Here is a 21510-nt window from a genome sequence, read left to right as displayed (position 1 = left end):
TTTGAGCGTATGAGATGAATAATAGACACAAACCCAATGCCCAACTTTCGAAAAATCGTCAGAATCAGGACGAAATAAAACCTGTAGAAAATTTGAGTTCGGATCAACAGGGAGAGCTTTTTGGCGCAATCTCTCTGTTGTTATCTCATAAACACTTCGGTTTTGATACCCATGAACTACTCTAAGTAAGGAGTTAAACTCCTCCACAACATCTTCTTCAACATAACTACCATTATCCAACAGATAGTTATATGATAACTGTACAGAAGTCATTTTCAATAGGGAAAAATATTTTTTGTGAAATATTTTTTTTTGTAATAAATCTTACTACGATAGAAACGACGAAAATTATCACATCAATATATAGAAGTCTGGGATACGTCTGCAGCATAGGGAGCCGACCGCGCGAATGAGCCGCGCGGGCCTTGTGTCTGTGACATAGACTCGAAATCCCCACCACACTCGCAGCGCAGCGCGCATCACATTAATATTACTCCAGCCAATACGTCATTAAATGCTTCAAAAACGTTCGATTTTTAATTTTCTTTCTTTAAATTATTAATCGAATATGAAAAACAAACAACCCCTGAAGAAAATTATAAGACTTATTGTTTAAAAAACCAATTGCTTAAACAATCATTTTATTACAATATTTTGTAATATATTTATCAGAGATCGAGACATTTGTATAACAATAGATTAATTATACCTCGAATTTTTGACGCTATAAAGCAATGAGAATGTTAAATTTTAATCGAGTGTAATCGAAATATGTTTTCTTTTCAAACTGTGAAAATTTTGTATTTGATAAGATTACCGACCAATGAAAATATATATAATGTAGAGATGAATTTTTTAATATATTTTAATCACTTTGATCGGACTGACTAGTGGAGGGCACGACCTTGGGGAAATCTATTGAGATGAAAATGTGCGTAAAGGTAGTATTCCAGGTATATATGTATATATTACCTGTATAATATATGTATATATGTATATACTGTATAATATAGGTATATATGTATATATTATTATTTATTTATATTTTCTTTCATTGATTATAAAAATAAAATGACTGTTTCTTAGTTATTCTTTATTATTAATTTTTTCCCTTTTATTTTTTGTAAATTTCTATTTATTTATGATCTGCGGTGAAAATTAGAGGTAAGTAGAAAATGAAATATAATCTCCCATACGAAATATTTTCAATTTATATTTTATAATGATTATTATTCGGAAGCATGTACCATTTGATCATGATTTATAATTAAATAATATTTTTAAATAAATTAAAAAAAAATCGTATAACACATTACATTTTATTTTTCACCTACCTATAATTTTAACTGCAAATAATAGATGAATTAAAATTTACGAATAATTGAAGGAAAAAAATAATAATAAAAAATAAAAAAGAATCAGTCACATTCTTATAATTAAAAGAAAAAAAAATATGAATAACTTAAAAAAAAAAGTTTAATTATGGACTCGAATACTACTTCTATGCACATTTTCATCCTGATCGGTTTTCCCATAAATTCTACATTTAAATTTTTAATTTTTCTAAACGATTCATACTATAACACTTTTATGTCTTCATTGATTTGTTTACAACTATATTATTGAAACAAGACACTAGCGCACAAATCTGTCTCAAGTAGAGCAACGTGAAGGTCATGTCTCATAATGCCGTAGTAAGGGCCCGCGCCTTACTAAGCATTTATTTGTCATACCGCGGGCGGAATTAAATTGAAAAATTAATTAATATCTCCTAAAACATTGGTCGTAGAATGCTCATTATGGGCTTATTTTTTTCGTTAAATATTCATCTACAAACCGATTTAACAAAACTTAACATTGGAGTTAAAAATATGTTCTCCCACACATTCCACCTGCAAATGTAAGTTGGTACGCACAATATTGAGTGATTTACCATGTTATTTTAATATCATGGACTTCTTATAGGTTTTCCTATAATCTATAAGGAGAAAACTAATTTCTGTATTTTTTTCAAAATTTTAGGTTCAGTAGTTTCGGAGATAAGGGGGGGGGAATGGTCGATTTTCGTCTATTTTCTTGAATAACTTGGAAACTATTTATTTTAAAATTACAAAAAAAAACATTTAAGATCTTCTCAACAAGACCTTTCATTTGATATGCCACACGATGCAGTTTTCAGATATTTTTTTTTTAATTTTCCCCTTCCCCCCCAAAATGACCCCCCATATACAGATTTCATCTACTCACGTCACACCTCTGTGTTTGGGTTACAGGAATTGATATGTGTACCAAATTTCAACTTAATCGGTCTAATAGATTCGGAGATAATTGACTGTAAGCGACGGACGGACAGACACACGAGTGATCCTATAAGGGTTCCGTTTTTGTATTCAGACGTACGGAACCCTAAAAAACGTGTAATGGAATATGTGCAAAATAATTTATAAGTTAATGTAACCCCTACCTTAACATTTTTGTGTACTATAACTACCCGCAACATTTTACCTCAGTGTATACAATTCATAAGGCAGATTTTTAAATGTACCCTCAGGAAAAATAATTGTAATTTCTTATTATAAGTGAACTTTTGTGTTCTTTATGAGAAATAATGTCTTTAAACCGAAGTTCGAATTTGTGCAATTCAAAAATCATGAACATGCAAGCAAGTTTTTAATGTTCTTAACTAACGACTTTGTATTTTTAATGCTTTAACAGTTGAAAAAGAGTAACTACTGAGTTCTTGCCGGTTCTTTTCAGTAGGATCTGCATTCCGAACCGGTGGCTGCTTTACTTAATATAGTTGTAAATGACGATTCATGCGTGCTTTTAAAAGTCTACTTGAATAAAGTATATTTTGTTTTTGATTTTGTGCAAATTGGAAAGGTCTCCTATCTCAGCACAAAAAATATCCTATGTACATACATCTGTATATCTATTTGGTATAAACAGATAGACTTCTGAAAAGACGGCGTACACCTTATTTACCCAAAAGCTATACAATTTCCAACAAAGTTTAATTGTGGAACGGCTAAAAGCCTTCTTTTGTTGCCTTTAATTTTGTCAATAAAATTGCGGAGCGTTGCGAAAGCTTAGTAAATATGCATAGCAACATATAAATATATGTCCTAAAATTTCATTTTTGAGTCTTATCTATGCCTTAGAAGGACGAAAAAAGTGGTGAAGACTAGTAACTAGGAGCTGCCTAGGTTATATTTTAGCTTCAATCACGACATCACCTTTCTTTTCCATAATACAATTTAACTTAAATTTCTGTTTTACCTATTTTATTTTACATGTTCATTTTTTTTATTTAAAAATGTATACTTGATAATGATACATTTCAATCATTTGCGAAATAACATATTATCAATTGAAATAAGGTACATTGATGCTGATCACAATTTATCAAGTAGTTTAGAATATTAAATATTTGATTTTTCTTGAATGCATTGATAAATAAATTGGTTATATTATAACATCCTGCCATTAAGAAGATGCATTGAATTTTATTTACCAATTTGCCTCGTGTATATACAACACACGTTTCGAAATTACTTTAGATATGCAGACTCCCTCGCTAGATTTCCTTTCAGAACACGAGATCCTATTACGAACGCAATTGAAAAGTTTTATACATTTAAAATAATTTGCTTGGAGTATTGGTATTGTGATATCAGTAATAGTAATTGCAAATATCTTAATTTTTTTTTGTTAAAAGTCAATGAGGCCCACATTCCACCACGATACAACTTTTCTATTGCTGATATAATTGTTGGATAAATATAATTAGAGCTGAGTGAATCATGATCCTTATTTAATTATGATATAGCTCTATAATGTAGGAAAGACGAGATGGCGTTAAACAGAGAAGTATGGAAGAATAAGACATGCTGCGTCGACCCAAAATAGAATTGGCATAAGAGCAGGATGATGATGATGATAACGCTACAATTTCTCTTCGCGTTTGAGCAATCAAATATAAAAGAACGAGTACAATCATCGTATACAAATAATTTTAAGAAACTGTTAGCGTAGAGACCCTAAAATCATTATATTGTGGTATGGACTATGGTATTATAATGCCGTCGCTTATATGAAAAGAATAATAGTAAAAAAAATTAACAGCCTGTAAATTTCCCACTGCTCGGATAAGGCCTCCTCTTCCATTAAGGAGAGGGCTTGGAATATATTCCACCACGCTGTTCCAATTCGGGTTGGTGGAATGCACATGTGGCAGAATTTCGATGAAAGTAGACACATACAGGTTTCCTCACGATGTATGAAAAGAATAATTGATACAAATTAATCCCGCGAATTCTTCATGATTTTAAGTGTATTAGTGTGATAATTTAGTGTGATAATAAATCAAAACTATCATGTAAACATTTAATAAAATTAAAAGTGAAATCAAATATAAAACTACTAATATACTTAGCTTAGAGCCGAGATGGCCCAGTGGTTAGAACGAGTGCTCTTAACCGATGTTTTCGGGTTCAAACCCAGGCAAGCACCACTATATATATATGCTTAATTTGTGTTTATAATTCAGGTCGTGTTCGTCGGTGGAGGAAAACATCGTGAGGAAACCTGCCACAATTTGCCACATGTGCATTTCACCAACCAGCATTGGAACAGCGCGATGGAATATGTGCCCTCTCCTTAATGGGAGAGGAGGCCATTATCCCAGTAGTGGGAAATTTACAGGCTGATACTTTATACGTGGTGTACATTTCCGATAAAGATCTGCTACATCTATTACCCGGCACTGAAGCCGCATAGTCGAATAGACACTAAAAATATCCTTAAAGAACCAAACTAACAGTAAAATTAGTCACGTGTTTTTACTTTATATCGGTCTATAACAAATGTCAAATTCTGAATGTTCTATAACAAAAACAAATTCTGATATTACATTAATTATTAATTAAATGAAAAATAACTTTGAAATTATTTTAAAATTTAATTCAAATTGTGTATTTAAAATTTATTTTAATTAGCGATTCAAGTAAAAGTTGCAAAATTACGTGAACTCTACTTTCGTTTGAACGTATAAAAGCGCTAAAGAAAATAATTTCATTTCATTTAATTTCTTAACAAATTTCAAGAAACTGTTGCGATATCGTAAATAGTTATTTGAAGTTTTATAGTTATTACGTATAAGGAGGATTTAAGTCAACACTATTTGACCACAGATAAAAAAAAAAAACAATATTTTTGATGAAATAAAAAAAATATAATAACATTCGTAAGTAATAAAACGATCGTTACAAATAAATAGTATTCAATTTCCAAACTGCGTGTAACTTTAGCGGGAATCGACGCAGGTAATCCCATTTCAAATTACATAACGCGAAGAAAAAGTCAATTTAAACTTTGAAATTAAATTGAATTCGTAAAGGGGCATTCATCCTTCATGAGATCCCTTTGAAACCCTTTTAATTAGTCGTGTTAAAATGGAGTCTGCCACAAACAAAAATAGATAGGTACAAACGGAGCACTGGAAGATTATTTGTCTTAAAAATAAATTAGAATAAAAGTCCAGAGCAAAGTGAATATTTACTGTAGATTTATAACAATTTCCATTCTGTCCCAGACGGTTTCCTGCAAACAGATGTTTGGTTTGATAAAAATTTGCTTTTACGCGACATTTATTTGAATCAACGCACACGTTTTAAACCCATTAGAATTTTTAACACATTGAAATTTTTTATGCTAACGGTACATTCTTTTTATCCAGTTCGCTGTCAATTATAAACGAACCCAAAATGTTGATTCTTAATAGCTAAACTGGTATACATTTTCTGTGACATGTCGTACGCATACTGTTGGTATAGTACGACACAACTTAGATGTAGCATCGGCAAAATTCGTAAAACCGATCAAATACGAAATAAGTACGTTATCTCAAATTATCAATATCTATTTCTTATGTGAATATGATCTTTACACAAACGTAATAACTTGTAATATCATATGACCTAATATATTTGACATGTCGACATGGTTGAACTGACGTGAGAATCTATAGCGACGAATAGCGTTGAATGGCGCGATAGGGAGTTTGTATTGATTGTGTGAATCTGCAGTAGTCGGTTTCATTGCATTTTCCGATGCTACATCTAAGTTGTGTCCTACTATACGCTATCCCAAATTATCAATATTTAGTTCTTATGTGAATATGATCTTTACTATCTTTAATATAGATTGAAAATTGACCATTTCAAAGCAAAAGCGGCAGGAAAGGAGACCCTTGTGTTGCTTTTCCAGATACATCAGTTTAAATAATGTTAAATGACACACATTTAGTATGTACAACACATTTAGTACAAACATTTAGTATAACTCAGTTCTGCTTTATTACATACTATTTGTCAACCGCTGCTTCTCTCGCGTTTTAGTGGCTATTGAGATGTTAGGCATAAGAACTAGCCTATACCCTTCCTTGGCGTTAAAGCTTCACACAAAATTATATCAAGTTCGGTTTAATTGTTTTGATATGGAAGAGAAATAGAACATTTGCAAAGATGAATAAAAAGGGCTGAATAAATTAATAACAATGAAAGAAAATGAATTTTTATTTAATGTAGCGGTTACAAGAGCTTTTGAATCTATTGTTTTCAATTTTGTGACCGATTCGGAATTTGTTTTGTATTTTTAAATTTCGATTTTGATTTGAAGCCAAGCTTGGTTTTGACAGAGTCACCGGTTGGGGTTCTGGATACTGAGAATCAATCAAGAATGAATTTCTTGTCGCTATGAGCTCTTTTATGATAACAATAATTTATTTCCCATAAATTGTTAAAGAGTTTACAAATTAAGTCAAAAAATATGTATATTCATTAACAACAACAGCCGAAATATAACCGCAACAATAGCCGAAATATAATTATAAAAAAGTGTTAATGTATGTATCATATGTGTATATATAATATTAAATTCAAATATAATTAATATTTAAATTTAACAAAATTTACGCAAATATATTTGACACGGATTTTACTGAAATAATATCGTATCTACCTACAGAATCCTTAAAAATCATAAAGAACGCTTTGTAAACAAACCTCGTTAGTTTCCCATTTGCTATTAAGAAGCTGACAGACATTATGAAAATGATACGATACGATAACATATTTATATAAAGTCCTTTTTGCACTTTAAAGATGCTCAAAAGCAAACTTTTGCTTCGAAAACCATTTAGTTAACTGAATATTCAAAACAAGTACCTATAAAATTGAAAGAAATCGACGTCACGATGCTTAGAGCATAAGAGATCGTATTAACGGATTCCTGAAGACGCTAATTTACATAAGAACACAGCGTCCAAAAAATCGTACTTTTAAAACAGATTAAAATACTTTCAGGACTCGGATTTATAATAATACAACATCTAATCGTTCTTGTGTCATTTTTTCCATTAATATCAAAAATAATCGTGTATGATATGGCCTTTCTCATAATATACATATCAATATTATGGTATATGCTAGAATTTACTTGATTATAGGCCTTTGTAGTAGCCCATCTGGGTAGGTTACCTATCAGGTATTCTGGAGGCAATATTGGCAGAGCCAGTATAACAACGGTATGGTAGAAAGGACATAAAACCTTATATCCCAAGGTTGGTTGCATATTTCCGATTTAGGGAATGATTAATGTTTTTGACAGAACCAATTCCTATGGCTGGTTGTGACCATTTACCATCAGGTGGCCTATATATCGGTACCGTTTACCTATCACATAAAAAATGGAGGAGTAAGGATCAAGAATGTTTTATTAAAAAAATCCAAGTTATTAGTTACATATTGTGCACAACGCACTACAAACAATTATATTGGTAAATATATAAAGTAAAAAGTAAAGTAAAGTAATAGCCTGTAAATTTAGCACTGCTGGGATAAGGCCTCCTCTTCCATTAAGGAGAGGGCTTGGAACATGTTCAACCACGCTGTTCCAATGCGGGTTGGTGGAATGCAAATGCGGCAGAATTTCGATGAAACTGAATTTCGCAGCCGAGGACGAGATGAATTATAAACACAAATTAAGCCCATATATATAGTGGTGCTTGCCTGGGTTTGAACCCGCAATCATCGGTTAAGATGCACGCGTTCTAACCACTGGGCCATCACAGCTTTGATGTAAAATATATATTTATGTTTAATAGAACACAGTTCTATTGTAGGTAGGTACTCAACTACTTAATATAAAGAAATATTTTTTCCTTTCAAAGGTCCGATAACGATATTCGCTGACATTCAACACGCCACATTTTCACGAATCCATTATAAATACCACAGATTATATTTAGATACTGTCCAATCCTGTCATATCAATTGAAGGTTAAAATATACTATTTTTCTTACATACTTATAAGTATACATATAAGTTTTTTTTATTACTGTAAGATAAAGACAATTTGGGCTAAATTTGCCTCCCCTCTAAATCTGCCGCCCTAGGCTCCAGCTTACTTAGCCTATTAGTAAATTGGCCACTGTGGCTGTGAAAGCGTCACAGACAGACCTACACTATAATGATAAGATAATGTATCTTCCAGAAAGGAATTACCTGTATTGGTTATAAGCCATAAGTTATTTTTACCAATTCGGCCGTACACAAAAGTCTTATGAATATTTCCGTATTTAAACAAGATCAAAATTTACGCTGCGCTACTCATAATTATTTTTAATTTGGTAATATTTATAGTAGTCTACGACTAATGTTCCAAACAAAGTCGCCTTTTAATGACCCTTTTTCATAATTTTAATGACTAGACTTTTAAATAAAAAGTAATATTTTGCACGAAAAAAAATGTTTTGTTGAAAGAGAAGTCATCTGCGACCTTTCGTAAATAAAGATGTAAGCAAAACTCAGCACGTCTGAGCCACAAACCCAACTGTTGACTCTATCACGTAGCAATGCATTTAAATGACAATATTAAATTCAAGAGATTATTTCTAACACTCGACGGTGAGAATATCTAGCTAAGTATAATTTCTCCATGTACTTAACGTCATATGCCATCAACTGCCCTATTTTTTTTTTTTGACAAAATATTTTATTATCATATAAGGTATTGCAATTTATGTTTATTAATAATAAATTTGAAAAGGTGCATGTGTGCGTTGAAATCTATTAGATATAATACAATATAGATATACATAGATATAATTTACTTGGTGGTAGAGCTTTGTGCAAGCCCGCCTGGGTAGGTATCACCCACTGATCCGATATTCTACCGCTAAACAACAGTACGCAGTATTGTTGTATTCCGGTTTGAAGGGTGAGTGAGCCAGTGTAACTACAGGCACACAGTAACCGCATTGACGGTTTAAGTTTAATATAGCAATTCTTTCTTTTTACTTTTTTATTTATTTATTTATACTTTATTGTACACCACATGATACACATTAAAGTATGTTACAAGAAAAAAAAAAGATAATATTGTAGAGTACAACATTTTTAATTCTGAATATGGATTCGAATGTAGCATGTTTTTTTTGTTTTACTAGTGTTGCTATGTAAAAATATAAGCACTGGTAAAGAGAACAGTGTGTATTTCTATATGAAATAACAAAAAAAATATTATGCTTCATTCAATATAACAATAAATTAATTTAAAAAACATAACATAAACATGTTATTGAAATTTGTGGAAAAGTTTTCATATGATTCTATTTTTATTTGTTAAAATGCGAATATTTTTATAACTAACCCTCGTTAAAAACTAATGTACGGAAAAAAGATTAAGAGAAATTTTATTGTTACAAGGAGGTTTTAATTCCGCATAAATAATAAATTAAACCAACTTCAAAATTAGGAACAGATAGTGAACTAAAAATAAAAAAATAAATATATCTATGAAACTATTAGACCGGTTTTAATCAAACTTATACTATTCCTAACTTAAAGTATAGCTTAACTTAGATTAAAAGTTATCATCTCAATACAACTTTTAGTTCTCCAGAAAATCGTGGACATACATAAAAAAATACACCTACGAAATTAAACACACGTGCTTGGAAGCCTTGCTGGATCACCACACTCACATCTAATTAAATTCTAACAATGGTACATACATATTATGACGAACTAATAACCTTATTTCTTTAGAAGTTGGTTAAAAATAAAAAAAAATCATAAAAGATCTGCTTCTATTTCAAAATAATACAATTCTTAAATCCATAACAAAAATGAAAAAAAAAATGAGTAAACGAAAAAATATTAAGATAAATAACATACCCACACATCCAAATTACTGGCTCCAATTAAATAAAGTGTACCGAACTATGTGTAAATTGTCGTTAATGGATTTACAGGGCTGTTGATATTGTAGATGGAAGCTGTAGGCTGAAAATCAGGTCACACCGAGCCCTTCCGGTTCACATGGCAGTGAAACAAATGGCCTATGTGAAATCCTAACGACAAACAGCTCGGCTGTTTGACTGTAGTTTAATAAAGAATTCATTACTTTGGATAGGTTTCGTTATTTGAATTTAGAAACAAATTACGTCAAATTCTTTGTAACACGACTTATGTACAATTCGAACGAATTTGTATGATACATTCATTTATACTTGTTTTAAGTAAATATTTAAACATTTCGCCAAATAAATAAGATGAGAATTATAACGATTTAAAATTAGAATTACATTTAGAGAATCCACACGATTAACATATTACATAATGACTTAGACCTCGACAGGACTTACGTCATTCTAATGTTTTTTTTTAACTATTATTGATCAATATGTTCAAAGCTTTGGAGATATTCTAACATTAAATTCTATCAGCTACTGCTGCAGTGGTTTGAACGCGTGTATCTTAACCGATGATTTCGGGTTCAAATCCAGGCAAGCACCACTATATATATATGTGCTTAATTTGTGTTTATAATTCACCTGCTGCTCGGCGGTGAAGGAAAACATCGGTAGGAAACCTGCATGTGTCTAATTTCATCGAAATTCTGCCACATGCACATTCAACCAACCTGCATTGGAACAGCGTGGTGGAATTTGTTCCAAAACCTTAATGGGAGAAGCCTTAGCTGGGCTATTGGGAAATTTATAGGCTGTAACTTTTTACTTTACTTTAGATAGCCATCGAACCACATCATATTTTAATCGAAGCAAAACGATATACTCAAATTAATAACATCGGAAAATATATAATTTGGCTATTAAGGTTTAGAGTACGTAATTAAATATTATTACTAAAATTACCTTCATATAGACAGACAACAGTAGTATATTTTACTAAATTTTTTAAAAAAAATATTGTTATAAAACTTCTAAAGAAATAATTGTAATGCTTTTGCGAATTTATTTCAAAGTTATGCATCAGTTATTGTTTTGTTGTTCAAAGGATTTCCGTTTTCATATCCGTCTGTTGAGTTACGCTTGTTATTTAAAATGATGAACATTTATCTTGTATTTATTTAACGTATTATTCAAAAAGCTCAGATTTATAGAGTTAGCAGAGTCGCCTAGGGATGTGTTAGGTTCAGTCCCTGAAGTCCGAACCCTTTGCGTCATTTTGGGTCCACTTTTATAAGAAGGTTATACGAAAGGACGATTGGAATATAATAAGAACGCTTCAAACTATTTATTAGAGAAAATATTGTGACTATTGTATATGTGTCTGCGAGTTACGATATGGTTTGGTCTAATTGGATTGACAAATATAATATACGTAATGGATTGTATATTTTTATAAGAAAATTTGACATTTTGAAATTTGAAACCAATCAACGTTATAAAATACTGCTATCATTCTTGCCACCACTCCTCGTCGGTGGAATATGTTCCAAAACCTTTTTCTAAAAGGAGAGGAGCCCTTTCCTTAGCCCAGCCGTGGGAAATTTACAGGCTGTTAATGTTGTTGATTTCGTAGTGATGTCGAATCACCTAAAGCCGTTTTCTTTTTGAGTTTTGTCTTATCAAATACATGAATACGAATTCAGTCAAATTTTGAAATATTATTTTATACGACCTAGTGATTTATTTTTTGATATTTCATTATTTTTTTCCTACAAAATTCAACATTATTTTCCTCACCCTTGCTGAGCAGTTTCATAAATCATTTTTTATCAAGCACCTGGAAATAAAGAATATCTTTCCTTAATTAAATTGATATCAGTGAACTAAAACTGAATTAATGAGTGATATTTTTGGTGTTTTTCATTATTATAATAACAATTGACAGATTATACTACCTAGTTCTCCCTTTATTATACGCGTAGATATAGTAATATACCTTAAGCTGTTATAGTAATTGTACGCGCGAGAGATAAGTGGACTGTATATTTTAGTTGATTAGGAAGGGGAGTTGTTACCTCAAGTTCTGGGCTCTTGGTTTTGAAGACACTCTCTTCTTCTCGGGAGTGATCCTTTGGTCTTCACACACTCGAAGAACGCGCCAGGGGATGGGTGATGTTATAGGAGAAGGATAATAGTCTGTTACACTAATTAATTTCGAAGCGCGGCGCATTCACATTGCACACGTTACCGCAGCCCACACGAGAAGGGAAGTACGTCATACGTCAAAATCATACCATGGATAAATTATTAACCTTTCAATACACGCATAGAACCTAAATACGATACAGTAATAGACTAAGGTAGGTACCATCCACTTATAAGACATTCTACCACCGAACAGACAAACTAAGTATTGCCATGTTCCGGTTAAGAAGTTAATTGAGCTAATGTATTTACAGGCACAGAAATGTCATATTTTACTTCCGAGGTTGGTAGCGCATTGTTTAATATTTCTTATAGCGCGTGTATGTATATGGGTGGTAGGGACCACTTAACATCAGGTGGCACATTTGCCAGCAGCAAGCAGTATTTATATGTATGTTAAGTATAATTGTAAACCAATGTTATCTTATTTATCATAATGTTTTTGAATAATAACATTCTTGTTAGTTTATTATTATTTAGATGCATAAGGTTATTACGCGATATGTCTGTGTTTTTACGATTTTGCTATTACGTTGTTTTGTTGTACCTCCTAAAATTTAGACAGAGTTAACCATCTAAACCTTACATAGACATACGGCTACTTTTATCGCTCATTCTATTAGTGAAAACCGTAACAAACCGTTGGGTTCTTTAGGAAAAATCGATGAAACAAAAAAACAAAAAGCGATTTTTGATATATATTTAGGAGATACCTCTGTCCCTACAACTGGCTAGAACAATTAAAAAAAAAACAAAAGAAAAACAAAAGCGCGCGAAAATGAATTAAACCGCCATTAATTTTTCTTTTTAGGCGCGGACTATAAGGTCTGTATTGGTGTGACTTGTAATTTGTTAAAATTGCTCGTTGTATTTCTTTTTTTACTAGCTTGCTTAACTGAGTAATTAATTTAAGTTTAAACAAAAGTTAAAACGATTCACTAGCAAATCAAACTTCTAAATTCGAATTTAAATTACTTATAACTTAAATAAATCATCAAATCATAAATATTGAAGTTGACATGTATGTTTTAATTTTTAATCTATTATACTTCTGTACGTGAAATATATTCTTTTAATAGTTGTTCGATTTAATTATTTTTTTTAATCTTAAGAAATACAAACTTTGTATAAAATAGCCAATAAATATTCAGTACAAATTTTCACACATTATGTTCTAAGTGAAGTTACATTAATTATTTCGACTTAAGGGGAGCACGCGAAACTTCGCATTAATTCAACCGATTTTTACAAATGTAAATGTAAACTTTATAATTCTAAATTTTATGTATTCAAAAACAAATAATATTTTTTTTAATATATAAAAGCCATAGAGCCGAGCGGCCAGAAACTTTTTTTTATAAAAATTAATTCTTTGTTCAATCGTAATAATTAAATAAATTGCAATTAATAACCCTCTTTAATTTTCTGCACATAAAACCATAACCGATCTATCAGCTATCGTCTCATAATCACTGGAAACAAACAACTGTTTCTTACTACGTTGTCCAAGTGAAAAAAAAACCTTCCTCTCGAATCGAGTGATCTGTGTGAGTAATCGAGTGAGTGATCGGATTTTTATGCGGTTTTTTTTAATAGATAGAGTTATCTATTAAAAAAAAACCGCATAAAAATCTGTTGTGGAAACATAAAGATCTAAGCATACCCTATGTATGCTTAGATCTTTATATATATATGATAGACAGCGGTAAGCGACTTTGTTTCACACTATGTAATGATTAATTTAGTTACAAAAAATTGTAACAAGTTAACCACAATACATTATATAAATCCTGTTTGTAACATGATAACAATGATGATATTTGGTATAACTGATTTTATTCATCTATTCTATTATAAAAATATGAAACACACAATCTCTACATTGGTTTAATCAAAAATATGGTAATAATGTTTTTTATCATTTTCTATAAATAATATTTTAATTTGTACTTTTTTATTCCCAATTTATTCATGTAAGTTAAGTAGGTAATTATTTATTGGTTTCTTCATTTATCCGTATTTATATTTACCTTTCTTTTAAGTTATTTTTTTAATTACAGGTTAGGTTTCAAATAACGAGTTTGTTTTTATGACTGAATTAGATATTGTATAGATTTTATATACAAAGCTTATTTTTATTTGATAACTTATATTTAAGCGCAGAAATAGATACATACAGACGTAATAGCCTCCTCGCTCCATTGTTGGCAACGTATTTCGAAATAATTCGAAAAATTGATGGCGGTTTCATTCAGTTTCGCGCGTTTATTGTTTTGTTTTTATTTGTTATAATTTGTTCTACGGCTATCGGCATTGAATATACATCTGACGAAACTTTATTAAAATAAGACCCACAAATTTCCTCACGATTTTCTCTTCTCCGCCATCTAGTACGTAATGAATAAACAGAAATCATATACAAATTCATATAACGATTACAATTACGGATTTGAATCAGCGTCGATTAAGATTCACAAGTTCAAATCACTGCGCCATCTTGAATCATTTTTTTTACTATGATGAAAGTATTTATTTTCCCAATAAATTCATAATGAAATAAACGGTATAATCATCAGTTCTCTACAGAAGGTAGAAAATTTGCAATTATGCGAAAATCATGGATCGGGTAAATTTATTCGAAATTAGATAGCATTCATTGTTAACCCGAGATAATAAATAAATCGAATTGATAGCCTCCCTTTTTGAACTCCATGTTTTATATAATATCAACGTGTAGTTTTTTTGTAGAGTCGCGATGGCCCAGTGGTTAGAACGAGTGCATATAAACCGATAATTGCGGGTTCAAACCCAGGCAATCACCGCTGGTTCATGTGCTTAATTTGTCTTTATAATTTATCTCGTGCTCAGCGGTGAAGGAAAACATCGTGAGGAAACCTGCATGTGACAAATTTCATAGAAATTCTGCCACATGTGTATTCTACCAACACGCATTGGAACAGCGTGGTGGAATATGTTCCAAACCTTCTCCTCAAAGGGAGAGGAGGCCTTTAGCCCATCAGTGGGAATTATAGGCTGTTGATGTGTAGTTTTTTTTAAAGTAGTCGTATTTCAAAACATACGGGAACCTACATTACTTGTGAATGCTTTTTACAATATGACTAAGACGCTTAAAATATTGATTTTATGGACGAACAAAAATCACTAGAATATCTAGAATTCGGGATGCTGCTCTATTTTATCAGCTAAACCACCAATTAAAAATACATTATTAAGAATACTAAACATTATGAAACAAAGTTACAAGATTTACACCCAAACTAATGTGTACTCTTGTTAAATAACGCATATGAGTACAACACTTCGTCGCAAAGATACATTGTTTTGTTATATAAGCAAGCTTAGGCTCAGGAGTTGTGAAGTTCTAAGCCGAAGTCATACGAGGGCGCGCTCATTAAGAACTTTGTCGGTATTTTGCTTCGATAATTCAGTTGGGAGGTGAAAATGAGCACTTAAAAACATCCGTTGCCAAATTACACGGTCGACCGCAAAGGGTAATGTTTTATTAACTTTGCGGTAAAGATTATTGAATTTTTCCCAAAAGGAAATTTGTTTAAAAGGAAGTATCTACTTACGGCGATTCTTTTGTTCTCCTTTTTTTTTTAATATATTTTAAATTTCGAATCTACTTTGTTCGAGTTAGAATTTCGAACGTCTTTTGTTCGTCATTTTGTGAAGTGTTGTCAGTTTTAGTGACAGCTTTACGCGGGTTAAGAATTTGGATTATGTTGAAATATGATAACAATAAACTGGATTTTTTATTTTTTATCAAACTATTATTAATAATTTATTTTGATTGACACCATTTTAATGTTTAATTGTTATAAAAATCATGTATTTATTTTTTGTCCAACAATATCACAATCCCGGATAAAAGTTTATCGATGTACCATTATAGCTTGCATTTAATAAAAGATTGAAGTGACAGTGGGCTGGTCACATCGAACAGGGTCGGACGACCGATGGCCGTTGGAGCAAACGATGTGGATTTAACAAGGTGGTACCTGATGGGTACGGAAGGACAAGAATCGCGAGATTTGGCATCCTTTGGGATTAGCCTTTGCTCAACATTGAATTGTGATTGGCTAATGATGTTGATAACTCTGTATAGGATTATATGTTTAGTCTGTATTAGAATGTAGTCAAAGAAACATTGAACATCTATGTTTGTTAATAGTAAACTTTGTACTGAATAATTCATCCTCAAAGTATAAGTTTAATTAATAAAAACTATTAAGCGGTTATCACTACAGCAATTCTTTCGATGAAAATCACTACATAGTATAAACCAAAGTCGCATTCTCTGTACCTATATCCCTATATATGCTTAAATCTTTAAAACTACGCAACGGATTTTGATGCGGTTTTTTAACAGATAGAGTGATTCGAGAGGAATGTTTTTGTATATAATACATGGACAATATAGTAAAGAAACACTAATCATTTTAGAAGTTTCTAATGTGATGTCGTAAATAAATAAAGATTATTGTATATTTAGAATCAGCATTACAGTTGTGCGAAGCCGGGTCGCTAGTTATAACTATAGTTTCCATAAGTTTCAAAACAATTATTAAAAATAGACGAAAATAATATCACTATAGTTGTATTTCGACCATTGTGCGATTGTTACTAACAAGGAGTAACAAATTTTTGTTTATCAATCCTATAATCAGAATATTAAACACAATATAATTTACAATAGCTATTGTACTTAATACTATTTAAAAAAAAAAAAAACAAAGGGAAAGTCGGCAAACTCTCAGCGAGAAATTTTTCTCTGTAGTTGCTATGGCGCTTAAACAGGCGTTGTGAAAACGCCCTTCTTTATTTGATTTTATTTGTTCGTTAAAGTAAAAGTATATTTTATTTTCCTTCGTTGTCTATAAATAAAATTTATTAAAATTAAAGGTTATATTCATGATAGAAATGGTAGAAATTGAAATAAAACTAGTTCTAACGGATTTGAATCGCGTATATTAATTATTTTTAACATTCCGACGTTTCGAGCACTTTACAGCGTTCGTGGTCACGGGTAGACTGACCACGTCTACCACGACCCAACCAACCAACCGTTACCAACAAATCCGTTAAAACTAGTTTTATTTCAATGTGTAATAATCGCGAAAATTTAAGACAACATTATGGTAGAAATTGTCGCTTTCCTTGTGTATATATTAATTAATGATAAAAATGCAATCTGCATTTGAATTAGTTATAACGTTTTATGCAATTGTATCAGTTAGCAAGACGTTTTAGAAGTACCTAATTTAAATTCATAATGACTGTTTTCTTTGTATTTAAGAATGCATGTATAAAAAGTATTAATTTATTTTGAAGAACTAAATAAACCAGTACCATCGATTAAATGAATAATAGTATTCCGTTTCTATAATAAAATTGCGCAGACATTTTTAGCTTTAGCGTTTCGTAAATTCAAATCGCTTATAAAAATACATTGGTAAAAAGGTATATATATTATTTGATACAAGATTTTGTAGATGATAAAAAAGCTTGGAATTAATACCTGTTGACTTCCATCAGGATATATTAATTTAAAATAATTGTATTAACTAACATGTCTTTGTGTAATGTTGAAAAAGAGTAACTACTGAGTTTCTTGCCGATACTTCTTAGTAGAATCTACTTTCCGAACCGATGGTAGCTTCACTTAATTGTTAAATGACGATTCAAAAAGGCTTGTAAAAGTCCACTTGAATAAAGTTTATATTGATTTGATTTCATATTTTTTTTAAATTAACAAAAAATAATAATATGTATGTGATTTATATTGATATTGTTTTAAACGTTCTCTTTAGATATACGAATACAAATTAAGTAAAGGTTGATATTTGAAAAGAACGTTAGATAAGGATCTTTTTAAATTTAAATCATGAATGATTTTGAATACCACGAGGGGAAACTTTCATCTCAAGTACTTGGATTTCTTTCCAGTATTTTCCTTCGCCATTAACACTAAGAACTATACATATGAAGCATAAATAAAAATGGAGCAAACGAAATATAAGCGGCGCCCAATATTCTTAATATCCAAAAAAACTTACGAGAACTGCTCGCATTTTGCTCGATTTAAATTTAATTTGCTAGGAAGAATGAAATAAAAACACCAAACGAAAATATATTCGAATAAAAAAGGAAAAAACAAAAACAGTTAAAAAAATCTATCAAATCAAGACCTTTTTTTAAATCTCGAAATTCACGGTCCGTGCGATCAAATTTTCGTATACGCTTTTGTTCTGAAATTTTCAATTCATAAAAAAATGCAACCATGAGTATTTTTGTGTGGAATAATGAACCAGTACCATTTATTTTGCCCCGTCAAATATATAAGAATTTTCACCATACAACAATAACAACAACAGCCTGTAAAATTCTCCCTGCTGAGTTAAGGCCTCCTCTCCCTTTGAGGAGAGGTGCAGGTTTCCTCACGTTGTTTTCGTTCATCGCCGAGTACGAAATGCATTATAAACACAAATTAAGCACATGAATATTCAAAGGTTCTTGCCTCAGTTTGAACTTGCAATCATCGGTTAAGATGCACGCGTTCTAACAACTGGGCCATCTCGGCTCTATTTTCACCGTACTAGTATTTTTCCAAATAAAGTTACACACACTATTATATATTACACATTTCGACTGTCTATATAACATGCGAGGCAAAAGAAATGTGAACTTTGACTTCTTATACCAATTTGAATACAAATGTTGCCAGTAAGCCCTCATTACGAATCTGATACGCCATAAGATACGGCGCACTTTATTACTTCACGCTCTGAAACCCGCGACCGTCAAACGAGAAAGTGATTTGTCAAAACCGTGGTTGAGTGAGTGTGTATGTGTTAACGACGGTTTGTAATATATTTTTGATACAAGCGACGTACAAATCGACCCTTCACGAGTTGACTTCACCTTGGCGTAAGGACTTATTATTCTATACAATTTTTTGTTCGCTAACAAATTGAATGTAATATAATACAGAAGGAATAATATATTTTTTTATTTGAAATAACACACACACACACACCAACATACACATACACTAAACACTGCTACCTAACAACTGAATTACATAGTGTAGCAATATGTACAACGGTTTTCATGGATAAACCACTCGGAGTTCCCAGATTCGATTCCCTGCCGAGTCGATGAAAAAGTTCATTAGTTTTTATGTTGTCTTAGGTTCGGGTGTTTGTTGTACCATCGTTACTTCTGATTTTCCATTACACGAGTGCTTTAGCTATTTACATTGGACTCGGAGTAATGTATGTGATATTGTCAAATAAGTGTGATCTAGTAAATGATTGGTCCCGGACCATGTAGAAATTATACAATATATAATTGTTGGTCTAATGGAATGATAAAACTAGTAAGTAAATAAATATTAGTACGGCTAAATACGCTGACATCAATTAGTTAAGCTACATTTAAACTCAACTCAACTCAATTATTTGAGCTTTACAAGGAAGACTGAAATTTTGACAGGTGAAAAGTCAGGTGAATTAAGTTTGCGTAGAGTAAGAGAAATTAAAATAAAATACGGAAAAGACATCGCAGGATAATAAGGATCTATTAGATAATTAACATAGTGCTTTTAATATAATTATCATTACATAGTATAAAACAAATTCGCCTGCCGCTGTCTTTGTATGTATACTTAGATCTATAGAACTACGCAACGAATTTTTGCACGAATTTTTATAGATAAGAGTGATTCGAGAGGAAGGTTTTTGTATATAATAAATGGAAAATACAGTAAAGAAACATTGACTAATTTTAGAAGTGTCGAAATCAGAAATCACTCAAACTCAATCTAATCAAAACTTTATTCAAGTGTACTTTAACAAGCACTTTTAAATGTTCATTTAACAATTAAGTAAAGCTACCACCGGTTCGGAAAGTAGATTCTACCGAGAAGAACCGGCAAGGAACTCAGTAGTTACTCTTTTTCAACATTTAAAAAATACAATCATATTAGTTAAATACAATTATATATGTATGTAATGTATCCTGCCTGGAAGTCAACAGATATTAATTCGCTTTTTTTTCATCAACAAAATCTTGTATCGATATGTCTAATATGGTGTCATAAATAAAAAAAATTCTTTTGTACATTTAGTATCGCCGGTAAGCGATAAGACATGGTATTACTTCAGAAAAGGCTCTAAGTAGAGGCAAGAAAATTCAAATATTTTTGTTGTACTTTAATATGATTTTGTGAGCTCAAGGAAGCAATTAGACATCAATTTTCATTATATACACCTGTCTTTACTGTATAATAACACTTATTGTTACTTGTTTATTAAATTATCTCCTAACAATAAAGAACAAAGGAGAAATTTTACTATTGTTTTCGGTTTCGTCTTGTTGTACTTAGTAATTAAGTTACCTTGTTTTATATTTGAATGTAGTCATACGTTTTTTGTAGAAATGTTATGTTTTTGTATTTGACATAAATCAAATATTTGGTTAAACTATTCATGAATGAAATATATTATAAACAAAGGTATCATCAAAGTTGTAAAACAGAAGTGAAATACTAGGTAATTCTACTTTTTTATTTCAATTAATAAAATTGTTAATATTATTTTTTAAGTTATCACGGGGCTTATAAGATATATTTTATTTATAAAATAAATAGTATTCAATGACAATTTGTTAAATAAAAAAGGCTAATAACTATATCTTCAGATTATGTAAAATTTCTTAGATAACTGACTGTTCAAACACATTACATACATGTTCACAGTCCACTCATTAACAATGATTTTAGTTGCAAATATCCCTGCGTACTAGCTACACGTTCTTTTATTTAAATAAACACTGACATATATGAAAATAATAAATACTTAAAAAGTTTGGTTATATATGTACGTTTCGGCACAACTTTGAAAACAAGTTAGGTCTTGACGGAACATAGGACGCGGATGCAAAGTAAAGTGGGCATTATTTTTTCATATCATCACCGTTCCACAGAGGTATGATTTAAACATTAGCCATTTATAATTTATACGTA

This window comes from Vanessa cardui, chromosome 23 (assembly GCF_905220365.1).
Source record: "Vanessa cardui chromosome 23, ilVanCard2.1, whole genome shotgun sequence".
NCBI classification, from domain to species: domain Eukaryota; kingdom Metazoa; phylum Arthropoda; class Insecta; order Lepidoptera; family Nymphalidae; genus Vanessa; species Vanessa cardui.
The sequence above is the reverse complement of the archived record's forward strand: the minus strand, read 5'-3'. Positions refer to the sequence as shown.